At 43.4% G+C, this 13,463-nt stretch overlaps 1 long non-coding RNA gene across 1 annotated transcript in view; it reads right to left on the minus strand.

Annotated features, from left to right (window-relative positions):
• Positions 1-13,463, minus strand: part of LOC141585108 (uncharacterized) — a 35,457-nt gene that overhangs the window by 21,739 nt on the left and 255 nt on the right. The window lies entirely within an intron of this gene.

A 13,463-nucleotide genomic window follows, 5' to 3' on the forward strand; every position in this document is an offset into this window, starting at 1 on the left:
CTTTGGCCTCCCAATGTGCTGGGATTATAGGTGGGAGCCACTGTTCCCAGCTGACGACTCTTAAAACATAGAAGGAGAGCTTCCTTTGGCAATGATTTCTTGCATATGACACCAAAGGCCCAAACAACAAAAGGAAAAGTAGACAAATTGGATTGCTTCAAAGAATACTATTAACAGAGTAAAAAGGCAACCTGCAGAATGATAGGACAGAGGTGCAAATTACGTGTGACTGAGTTCCCATCTAGAATAGATAAATCACTCTCACAATGCAACAACAAAACCCAACTAAGGCAGTTCAAAGATGCGCAAAGGATGTGAATAGACAGTCCACCAAATAAGAGATGCAAATGGCCATTCGGTACATAAAAAGATGCTCACCATTACTATTAGGGAAACAAACCAAAACCATGGGGAGAGGCTGGGCGTGGTGGCTCAGGCCTGTAATCCCAGCACTCTGAAAGGCTGAGGTGGGCAGATCACTTGAGGTCAGAAGTTTGAGACAAGCCTGGCAGACACAGTAACACCACATCTCTACTAAAAATAGAAAAATTAGCTGGGTGTGGTGCCATGTGCCTGAAGTCCCAGATGCTCAGGAGGCTGAGGCAGTAGAATTTCTTCAACCTGGGAGGTGGAGGTTGCAGTGAGCCAAGATTGCACCACTGCACTGCAGCCTGGGTGACAGAGCAAGACTCCACCTCAAAAAAAGAAACATAAGAAGACCTACATGGAGAGGCCACCTCAGACTCATTAAGATTACTGTAATCCATACAGAAAATAAAGTGTTAGCGAGGATGTTGAGTGGTTGGCAGCCTTGCGTACTCTTACTGGGAGTTTAAAATGGAGCTGTAGCTATGGAAAACAGTGTTTAAACTTTTCATCAAAAAGTTAAAAACAGGCCAGGCGTGGTGGCACACACTTGTAATCCCAGCACGTTGCGAGGCCGGGGCAGGAGGCTAGGAGTTGAGGCCAGGAGCTCAAGACCAGTCTGGCCAACATGGTGAAACGCATCTCTACTAAAAACACGAAAACTCACCTGGCATGGTGGTGTAGGCCTGTAATCCCAGCTACTCGGGAGGCTGAGGGGTAAGAATCACTTGAACCCAGGAGGCAGAGGTTGCAGAGAGCCAAGATTGCACCACTGCATTCCACCCTGGGTGACAGAGTGAGAGACTGTCTCAAAACAGAGGATTACCATATAATCCAGCATTTCCACTTCTGGGTATGTACCCCCTGCAATTCAAAGGGCTGCACACATTTATACACTGATGTTCATAGCAGCGTTGTTGAGAGCAAATTCTGACATGTGTGAGAAATCATATTGTTTGCTGAGAAATCCTATTGAGATCAGCAGCAAGAAATATCAAGTCAGCCCCCCAAAGCGGAAAACTGCCCCCAAAGGAGCAAACTGCTCAAAGCATGATAAAACAGCATCCAATATAATTATGTCTCATGCCAGATGAATGAGTTCTTTGAACACAGGATGTGTGACCCTTTCCTTTGTTCCCTCGTAAAAAGCATTTTCTAGTTCATCTTTAACCTATAGTAAACACACACTAGCTGCCTGGTTAGTTTACCTTTAACCAATGAAAGAACACAGAGCATCTGCTTGTAAAACTTGTCACTGGAAAGTCAATAAATAAATACATAGGTCAGAGTCTGGTCTGGACTCTCAGCTGGAAAGGCTGTGAAACCCCTGGTGCTCCACTCTGAACCCACCTTTTGCTATCTCTGTGTCTGTTTCTTAATTCCTTCAGTGCCGCATGACTGGGGGTCTCCAAGGCTGAGCTGGCCTCAGCACAGCGTTATTCATAGGAGCTGCAAGATAGCAGCAACGCAAGTGCCCACCAACGGATAAACAAATGTGCTCTCTCCATACAGTCAAACATTATTCAGCCTTAAAAAGGAAGGAAATTCTGACGCATGCTAGCACACAGATGAACCTTGAGGATGTTATGCAAAGTGAAATAAGCCAGTCACAAAAAGAGAAATACTGTATGATTCCACTTATGGGAAGGATCTAGAGTAATCAGATTCACAGAGACAGAAAGTAGAGTGGTGGCAGCCAGAAGCTGGGAGAGCCAGTAATGGCTTATTGAATGGGGACAGAGTTTCAGTTCAGTTCAGGATTTAGTGAGTTTCAGAGTTTGGATGCACAAAAATATGAATGTACTTACACCGGTGTACTTTCAATGGTTGTGGTAGATTTTTTGTGTTTTACCACATTGAAAATTTTTGACATTGGAAATGTGTATTTATTGAGCACCTCCATGCTGGGCATGATGATAGGATTATGGACACCGTAGTTATAAAAAACACTCTTAGGGAGGTACAATTCTAAGTGTAAACACTAGCACAGACAGACAATAATAGATACCGACCTACAGGACTCAGATAGTAGACTTATTAGACAGAGATCATAGATTTCAGCAGGGAACCAGAAATTATTAAAATTACTAATCACTAAATTTATAGTGTAGTAATTTAGGCAATCAGCTAATTTACTAATTACTGAAAATTACATACTGAAAAAGAACCAGAATGTAGTAGAAAGAGATGGCAGAAAAGGCCACCTAAAGCTCATCTTTTAGACATTGCTCTTAGCAAATGAGGGATAGAAGGGCACTTCCTGGCCAGGCGTGGTGGCTCATGCCTGTAGTCCCAGCCACTCAGGAGGCTGAGGCAGGGGAGCCACTTGAACCCAGCAGGCAGAGGTTGCAGGGAGCTGATACTGTGCCACTGCACTCCAGCCTGGGCAACAGAGCGAGACTCCATCTCAAAAAAAATAAATAGCAGGATGCGATGGCTCACACCCGTCATCTCAGCACTTTGGGAAGCCAAGGCGGGTGGATCACTTGAGGACAAGAGTTGGAAACCAGCCTGGCCATACCCTGTCTCTAATAAAGATAGAAAAATTAGCTGGGTGTGGTGGCAGGCATCTGTAATCTCAGCTGCTCAGGAGGCTGAGGTAGAATTGCCTGATCCCGGAGACAGAGGTTGCAGTGAGCCACTGCACTCCAGCCTGGGTGACAGGGTGAGACTCCATCTCAAAAAAATTAAATTAATCCCATCTTTTAAACAGTTCTCCTAGCAGATGAGGGATACAAGAGCCCTTCCTTACCGTGGTAGCTCTGAGTGTCCAGTCTGTGCCCTTCACCACCACACCTAATGGGGAAACCGTAGAGCAGCCTCCACTGCAAGCTGTACTGAAGATCCCACCCACACAGTGAGAGTTCCCTTTAGCCTGCACTTTGGGTTGCACGCATCCCGAGCTCTCAATGCATCATGTGCTAAGCTTCCACCCTCCCCTGGGCTGGGAAGTATGTCTTGGTCTTCTTTCTACAGGGTGCTGGTGGCAGAGGCTGACATGGAGTGAGTGCTCCATAGACGCTTGTTCAGTTTCCTAGGAACTCAGCAAGCTGGGCCTAACACCACTGCCTGCAAAGGCCTGGCAGGTGTAGGGACTCATCGACCCCTGCCTGCTGCTCTTACAGAAAGAGGAGAGAAAAATGGGTGGGAGTGGATGGAGAGTTGTCCTTTTAGTAATGAGGGCCAGGAGCTGTCACAGGGGCCCCAACATAATTGATCTCAGGAAACAGCAGGGGCCCCTCTCCTCTGGGGCCCATCACCTGGCCTTACTTCTCTTGTCACTTCTTTTCAGATTGAGATTTCATCTAAGCCAGCACTAGGCTGCCAAAGACTTCAAACTCCTTCACCTTCTACTCTAATTCCAGCTCCTTGACAAGGGCAAGATTCTTGCCTGGGACAGAATAACCAGCATGGGATGCCAGGAAACTCAAAATCACACGTTCTTCAAATGCAGGGAAGAAGGGCTGTTTGCCATTGTGCTCAAAATACTTCTGAGGACATGAAACTCTCCCACCGGCCTGGGTAATTTTCCCCTTTCCACTGTAATCCAAGAGACAGCATGGCCAGCGAGTCTCAGCGCTGCAGAGAGAGCTCTACCGGCTCCTGTTCATGCCCAAGGTATTTATTAACTTATTCAACAGCCATGTGGGAAGCACTGCTTCAGAACGCTGACTGTGCTCAGGGGGACACAAAGTCAGGTTCTCAGCTGCCTGGTCGTGGCTTTCCCTGCCTGACCCAGGGGTCTCCTGAGGTAGGAGCTTTTATGAGGGGAACTGATAGCTCTTCAGAAGCCTGATAGAGAACTGCGATCTGGGGTAGACACACAAGGACTGAAGGCTTTCAAGGGCCTCTGTTTCGGTAGGGGCACCTGTGAACTAAGGCTCCCAGGCTAGAGCATTCAAAGTTTTTCTGCTTTCTTTTGGAACATAACTTTTCCTTTGAGTTTTCAACTGAAGAATAAACCTACCAGAATCCAAGAATGTGTATCTGGATTGCTGGGGCTGATCAACTCAGGAGATGGGGAGATGTGGGCATTTATGTAATCTTCTCACCGATAGGGGGAGCCCTCTTTAGTCTGAGCATTTGGTAGTAGATTGCAGGGTCCAGATTCCAGAGCAAAGGGCCAGGTGTCAGCCACAGGGACCGAGGCAAGCTGAAGGCCAGATGCCAGACTTGGCTGTCCCTGGCCTCCACACCCATGAATCCCTGGTGCACAGGAGGTGCTAGATGAAGTTCAGAAGAAAGAACTCCAGGGTAAATGGGAATGAGCAGGTTGGTCCTTCACATTCCCATTCTGCAGGAAAGAGAAGGGAGGGTGGCTGGGATCTGAGTGTTTGCTATGGTTACAGCCTGAAGACCCCGGAGCTCAGGCACTGCTCCAAGTGCCTGGAAAGATGTTTGGTCTTAAGCCTTACAATAGTCCAAGGAGGAATGGATGATCTCCTTAATGAGGGAAGAAACAAAGGCTCAGAGAGTTGAGGGGAATCCCCAAAGTTAATATAACCTACAAATGGCCAGGATGGTGCTGATGTGGGCCTGTCTGCCTCCCAATGCTGTCCAAGCTCAATCACACCCCCACCACTTCTGCTCTTGTAGTAATAGCCTTATGCCACATATTCTACCAGTTACTTTATGAAAGAAAGTCAAGTAAACTTTAGCCATATCCCAAGCCATAATAGGTAGCTCCTGTTCAAAATACCCTGTAAATCAGGTCATGCAAGATCAGAAATGCACTCACAACTGTCACAGGTGCTGTGCTGGCCACTGTTTTGGGGAACTCAGCCTAGGAATATGAGTGAAGAGATAACTCACAAAGAAAAGCAAATCACTGGCGTGCAGGGGGCCCTGAGCAATTCAGAGTCAGATACAACTAGGGTGTGCAGCCACCTGACCTGCTGGTTTCCCAATATGCTTAGTGGATCCATGATGTGAGGTCCACAAAGGAAATGCAGAAGCCTTCCCTTCCTGCCTCCCACACTCTGTGGGTCAAGTATTTACCAAAAACACAGCAGTGGACCGGACACCAGCAGAGATACAAAGAGGGAAAAGCAGTTTTCCCTTCACAAGGCAGGTTGGACAACATCAATATTTTGCAGTTAGGAGGTACGGGCGGAGTGTGTGTGCATGCCCAGAATTTAAAGACAAACAGATGGGAGAGGGAATGATTCCAGCAGAAAGACAAAAATATTCATATCGACAATGTACACTGAATTGCAGCCTAGACAACATAGCAAGTCTCTGTCTCTACAAAAAATTTAAAAATTAGACAGGCATGGTGGCACATGCCTGTAGAGTCAGCTACCCAGGAGACTGAGGTGGGAGGATCACTTCAGCCCAGGAGTTTAAAATTACAATAATGTGTGGTCACATCACTGCACCAGCCGGGGCATCAGAGCAAGGCCGTATCTCTAAAACAAAACAAGGTAAGACATTTACATAAAAATCAATGTATGAAAATCCCAAATAATATATTAGCAAATAAACCCCACTGGGGCTTTTAAAAAACTTACCTAAACCAAGAGAAACTTGTACAGTGTGAAAAGGATGGCTCAAAATTAAAACATCTTCCCATTTCATTTATATTAGTATGTTGAAAATCATAATCACCATAGATGTTCAAAAGGCATTTGACTACAAAATTTATAAAAGAAACTTATCAGATTAGAAAGAAGGATACTTCCTTAAATTACACACAATAAAAAAAATTACACCCAGATACACACCCATCAAGGCAAAGCCCAGCATCATTTGTAAGCGATGGAAGCAAGAGAAGCTTCCATCAACCTTTGGAACGAAGGAATGCTCTCTGTTACCACTGTTATTTTGGAGGCCCGAGCTGACGCAACCAGGCAAGGAGCAAAGTAAGACATTAAAGAAAAAAGCAGAAGGTGAAATAGTTATATTTACTCTGAAAAGTAAATATAACTACTTAAGAAAATAAGAGAGGACAGAAACAGATATAAAAACATTTCATGCTCATGGTCAGGAGGAATCGATATTGTGAAAATGGCCATACTGCCCAAAATAATTTACATAGTCAATGCTATCCCCATAAGCTACCAATGACTTTCTTCACAGAATTGGAAAATAAACACCTTAAGCTTTATACGGAACCAAAAGAGAACCTACATAGCCAAGACAATCCTAAGCACACAATTATGGAGACATCATACTACCTGACTTCAAACGGTACTACAAGGCCACAGTAATAAAAACACCGTGGTACTGGTACCAAAACAGATCTGTAGACCAACGGGACAGAACAGAGGCCTCGAAAGTAACACCACACAGCTACAACTGTCTGATCTTTGACGAACCTGACAAAAACAAGCCATGGGGAAAGGATACCCTAGGTAACAAATGGTGTCGGAAAACTGGCTAGCCACATGCAGAAAGCTGAAACTGGATCCCTTCCTTGCACCTTATATAAAAATCAACTCCGGATGGATTCAAGATTTAAACATAAGACCTAACACCGTAAAAAACCTAGGCAGTACCGTTCTGGACATAAGCATAGGCAAGGACTTCATGACTAAAACAGCAAAAGCAATGGCAACAGAAGCCAAAACAGACAAATGAGATCTAAACTTAAGAACTTCTGCACAGCAAAAGAAATTAGCATTAGAGTGAACTGGCAACCGAAAGAATGGGCAAAAAATTTTGTGACAGAGATGAAGAGACACTTTTCAAAAGAAGACATTCATGCAGCCAACAAACATGAAAAAAAAGCTCATCATCACTGATAACTAGAGAAATGCATATCAAAACCACTTTGAGGTACCATCTCATGCCAATTAGAATGGCAATCATTAAAAAATCTGGAGACGACAGATGCTGGAGACAATGTGGAGAAACAGGAATGCTTTTACACTGCTGTTGAGAGTGTAAATTGTTCAACCATTGTGGAAGACAGTGTGGTGATTCCTTCAGGATCTAGAAATAGAAATATTGTCAGACCCAGGAATCCCATTATTAGATATGTACCCAAAGGATTATAACACTTTCAATTATAAAGACACGTGTACACGTATGTTTATTGTGGCGCTGTTTACCATAGCAAAGACTTTGAACTAACCCAAATGCCCATCCTAGATAGACTGGACAAGGAAAATATGTCACATATACACCATGGAATACTGTGCAGCCATAAAAAATAACTTCATGTCCTTTGCTGGAACATGGATGAAGCTGAAAACCATCATTCTCAGCAAACTGACACAAGAACAGAAAACCCGACATTGCATGTTCTCACTCATAAGTGGGTGCTGAATAATGAGAAGACACAGACACAGGTGGGGGAACATCACACACTGGGGCCCAGGGGCTGAGGGGCTAGGGGAGGAATAGCAGGGGGTGGGCGAAATGGGGAGGGATAGCATTAGGAGAAATACCTAATGTAGATGACGGGGCAATGGATGAAGTAACAACCACCATGGCATGTGTATACCTATTGAACAAGCCTACATGATCTCCACATGTATTGCAGAACTTAAAACATAATATTTTTTTCTAAAATATAAGTGGATGGTGAACAATGAGACCACGTGGACACAGGGAGGGGAACATCCCACACTGGGGCTTGTGGGTGGTGGGGGAGGGGTGGGGAGGAACAGGCAGGGGTGGGGGGATTGGGAAGGGATAACACGAGAAATACCTAGTGTAGTTGATGGGAGGATCAGATGCAGCAAAGCACCAAGACGTGTGGATACCTATGTAACAAAAATGCACGTTCTGCACATGTACCCCGGAAATTAAAGTGTAATAATAGTATTTCTTTCTCTTCTACCTTCGTGGAGAAGTTTTCTTGGTTGGGGGGAGGTTTCGTTTTCAATTATGTGTCTCTAACACCTCCCAGTCTCAGTGAGAATGTTAAACATATATACATATATACATATATATGCATATGTATATGCATATATATAATATATATGTATATAAACATCTTCCATATTAATACTTTATCTCTTCATCTGTATTAGTCCAATTTGCATTGCTGTAATAAAGGGATACCTGAGGCTGGGTAATTTATAGGGAAATGAGGGTGATTAGACTCATGGTTGTGCAGACTGTCCAAGAAGCATGGCACCAGCATCTGCTTCTTGTGAGACCTCAGGGAGCTGACAACCATGGCAGAAGGCAAAGGGGAGCTGGCACCTAACATAGTGAGAGAGGAAGCAAGAGAGAGACGGGGGCAGTATCACACTGTAACAACCAGATCTCAGTGAGTGAAGGGAGCAGGAATTCAGCCATTACCGTGAGGAGGGCACCAAGCCATTCATGAAGGATCTGCCCGATGAGCCAACACCTCCCTCCCAGCAGGCCCTACCTCCAACACTGGGGATCACATTTCAACATGAGACTTGAAGGGCCCAAACATTCAAACGATATCACCATCTCTGTTACTACTGTATCTCCACAGATAATGAGGGGTTCTGTTAGACTTCATTACATCTTAATTCTGCTGCCCATATCAGATAAACAATGGTAGGCTGGTAATGAGGAATCAGAAGTAGAGGCCAAAAGTGGTTTTACTCAGATGGCCATAGCATCATTTTAAATGTTTGGAAAAATTAGATTTCTTGGGTTAGTGCACTGATTAGTGGAAAATGCCCTGTGCTTGCAGTTGGAAGAATGTGGATCTGAACTCCGTTCCACCACTGACTCTCTCTGTGAGTCTTACCAGTCTCCTAACTTCACCCTGAAGCCCAATCTCCTCATCTGAAAACATCTCTTGTTTCTTCTAGGGTCACTGAGAGACCAGATGAAATATTACAGGTGTGCTTTGCGTGATGAACACTTGTACCCTAGTGTTTTCTTAGGATTCACTAACCTTGCCATCTAAAGGGACTGTGACATTTACCAGCTAGTTTCCAAAGGGGCTTACTCCTAAAGGAAAGGAAAACTGATCTTTCCATTTCCAGTTCATCTGTCCATTCTTCTACTCCTTTAATCTTCTTCATAAAGACTTTCTTGCCTTTCAGCATTATATTCTATCTTTAATAACATAGGACATGGTGCTCACAGTTTTGCACATTTAATTTGTTCTGCATTGGGGGTTATGGTTCCTAAGGGGGATGCCCTATCAAGTTACCCTGTCTTTTCAGCTAAAGAATTCAAGGTGTTTATAAACTGAGGAAATACAACGACTTCAAGTGGAAAATAAAATGAGGAATAACTGCATACTACAAGATAGCAGTGCAATTTAGAGCTAGAACAGGCCTAGTGTGTTCTAAATCTAGCATCAACACATTTTATGTTATAAATATGGATTTTAAGTAAAAAACCAAGCTTTCTGTTGTGATTTATTTATTTAGGTTTCTCTCTAATTTGGTTGAGGTCTCTCTTTAAAGGAGGCCAGAAGCCAGCCCATCTCCAGGAGAGCCCTGGCCAGGAGGAAAGGCAGGCTCTGGGGTGTCAGTCAGGTAAGGCACAAGGAGGAGGCAATACCAAAACACAGGAACAGAAGAAATCTCTAACTTACCCATCCTGGAGAAGGTCGGGGAGCGTCTGGAGCCCGAGGGGCAGTCTGAAGGCCGTGAGGAACCAGAGAGCAGAGGGAGGGCCTGAAGCTTTCTTCTCGGCCTTTCCCGTGAGGGTGTGGCTTTGCTGATTTAAGAGAACACGTGGAGCTGGGCTTATTTACAGGGCTCTGGTGTCGACCATTAGGTTTTATCATGACCAGCAGCTGTGTGATGGGTGGGTTCTGACTCAGCGGGATGAAGAACAAATGGGCCACATCACGACCACTCGGGGAGCGGGAGGGTTACCCAGATCGGAGGGGATACAGTGAGACTGGCCTTCAGACAACTTAGGCCAGGTCTGAAAATGGATGCTGAGGCAGCAACTATTAAACACATTGATGGCAGCTTTCCCCGAAACCTGGCTTTTAAATCATTTATATTACACATGAACAAAAACTAAACTGAAAAGATTTGGAAACAACCCCTTTGGTTTGCACTAATAAGCGGGAATCAAGTCTCTAGGTTGTCCTATTTTAAGTCAAATGACAATGTTATTTAAGTTCTCCTATTCGTAGGTTCTCCTATTATAAGTAAAATGACGATGTCATTTCATCTTAAAGCTAAGATATGAAAATAGAGAGGGAAATATGTAGCCCTTTACCTGAGGTGTCAAAGTGTTTCTGTTCATAAAGGCCGTTTTAAGTTTTAGTTTCAGATTTATCTTGTTACTTTAGTGCAGTCTAGGTGAAAATATTCTTTTGAGGCTGTAAGACACATGTTCCCATTTGGAAAAAAGATATTTCATTGACCATATATGTTTCTGCTATGATTGTCGAGTGTTTCTTTTATCTAGAGGTTTATATTGCTAAAGAAGTTGCCTATGGTTACAGTTTGCAGCCAACAAGTTACCCTGAATTAGCAAAGGTGGCTCTTGCTATAGGAATGCTGTGGCGTGAGGCTTAACCATAGTTCTCATATTGTGGTTCCCGAACCAGCAGCATCAGTTGTGTCTGAGAACTTATTAGAAATGCAAATTCTCAGACCCCACCCAGACCTACTGAATAAGAAACTCTGAGTGGAAACCAGCAATCTGTGGCCCAACGAGCCCTACAGGTGATTCTGGACTGCACTAGAGAGCCATCAATTTAATGTTACAGAAACCCCTTTAGGGTTTCTGTAGCACATTGCTTCAGTAATATAAATGTCGACTTTATTTTACTTAATGGCATATGTGATATAAATGGTATATTCATGTCATATAAATGACTATAAATGGTAGCACATTACTTAAATAATATAAATGGTCAACATTTTAAAATTCTTTTAGCTGGTACTGAAAACCACTATCCTGTTTAACAAGGGTTCAGCCTAACAACAGTGGTGGTCATCACAATTCACAGTTTTGGCCAGTTGGTCCTGTTCATAGGCACAGTCAGTGATTCACCCAGAGGACTCACAATGAGTTGCAAACACGTCCCTTCTGCAGAGCTCAGACCGGGATGCCTTTTGAGGTGCTAACTGGCAAAAAAATTTAAATGTCGTTGCGATTTAACCTGCCCTCATCTTCACCCTCATTCTGGGTCTTTGCTTTCCTTGAAACAGTCGCTTTCTCCGTGACCTTATTTATCCTCTCTCACTGTGTGCCCTTCCTCAAACTTGCAGAGAATCCACAAGATTCAGTAATCACCTTCTGAAGGTAGTTTCAGAACTGACTGCTCTCTTAACTCTATCTTCGTAAACACAGTCACTTAGATGTCCTCCTGTTAACATCAGCACAAATAAATAAAACTGAATGTGTGCCTCACATCAGCTTCCTATCTGAGCGTCCACATTTTTGTCAGTGGGAGGTTGCACAGATCTACAAGTAACCGTGATTTCCCTTTCTCCTTTGCTGGCTTGACCCTGGAATGAGCTATAGATTTTCATACTATATATCATATTTATCCATTTCTCCATTACTGTATGTAGAATGTAAACACCGGAAATGGGAAACTGTTTTCCAAAAGGCCTTCTTCTGTCCCTTTCTCATTCCCTCCCTCTCTCTCTCCTTTCTTCCCTTTCTCTTAATTCCGTCCTTTTTTCCTTCTCTCCTCCTTTCTTTCCTCCCCTTCCTTCCACAAACAGACGGCAAAAGAAATGATTTAGCTCCTCTCCTTCTAGGCGTCCCACTGACTAAGAGCAGCCTTTGCATTCTTGAGCCTCAAAGTTCTCCACGTTCTGCTGACAATCTACTTCTTTCATCTCCCCTCCATCCACTTCCTGTATTGACTCTTATTGGGTCTCAAACTCAGACACACCGAAAAGCCTGATTGAAAGAGATATTTGAGCCCAAATCCTAGGGTTTCTGACACAGTAGTTTCATGGTAAATCCCAAGATTTAACATTTCTGAAAAGTTTTCATGTGCTACAGATAGAATGTTGGTATCTCCCACAAATTCTTATGTCCGAGTCCTAACCCCACAGTGTGTCTGTATTTAGAGATGGGGTCTCTAAGGAAGTCAGTCAAGTTAAATGAAGTCATAGGGTTGGGCCCTGGCCTGATGAGATTAGTGTCCTTATAAAATAAGGTGTTCTTATAAAATAAAACACCAGAGAAAGGAAAGGAAAGAAGAAAGAAAATGAAAGGAAAGGAAAGCAAAATCAGATGTGGGTGTAATGCGCACTAGCATGAGCAGGGGTGCGGTGGTGGTGGCGGATAAGATAATCAGGGAAGCCTTCTCTGTGAATGTGATAGAAGTGAGGGATGAGCCCTGGGAACTAATTTGAAGTTTCTTCAAACGGTTGCAAGTAGATTTACCGTATGACTCAGTGATTCCATTCCTAGCTATATGCCCCAAAGACCTGAAAACAGGTGTTCAAACAAAAACTTGTATGCTCTTTAAATGTGTCAAGATCATAAATATGCAGGAAAGTCTTGGAAACAGTGTCAGGAAAACTGGATCAGAATGAAAAAACATATTTTACTCCCAAGCGGGGCAAGAGGTAAAAGTTAAATGAGTTTGTGAACTGAATTATCATGTAGGAACCATGCTGATTTCTTGATCTAGGGGTTATGCGGTGGTAACCTAGGAGAGTTTCCACACTTTGGATAAAATATACCGGAGTATTTTGTGGGATGTTGCAAATCTGGCACAGCAATAACTGGTGGGGACTCTAAGAAAAGAAACAGGTTATATTTTGCACTGCTACTGGAAGTTTCCTAGAAGTATGACATTATTAAAAAGTAAATTACTTTTTAAAACAACCATATCAATACTATGCCAGAAAAGCAGAGACGTCACCAAAATCCACTATAGAGGCTACTCTTCATCCAAAGCTGTGAACCCTTATAAAAGCCTCAATGTCAACCAACTCCACTTAGTAGATATTATTATACTTATTAGTATTAGAGGCTGCTGTGTGGACACATTAGTTTTACTGCACAGTGTGGATATTAGTGTTAGGGCATAGTGTACATATTATATTGGTGTTGGAGAACAGTGCAGATATTACATTAACATCAGGGAACCATATGGATAGTATTACATTAGCATTAGAAGCAACAGTGTGGATATCAGATTAGCGTTAGAATATTATATTGGTGTGGATATTATGTTGGTGTTAGGGTACGGTATGGATATCATAGTAATGTTAGGG

Source organism: Saimiri boliviensis, chromosome 7 (assembly GCF_048565385.1).
Source record: "Saimiri boliviensis isolate mSaiBol1 chromosome 7, mSaiBol1.pri, whole genome shotgun sequence".
In the NCBI taxonomy this organism is placed as follows: domain Eukaryota; kingdom Metazoa; phylum Chordata; class Mammalia; order Primates; family Cebidae; genus Saimiri; species Saimiri boliviensis.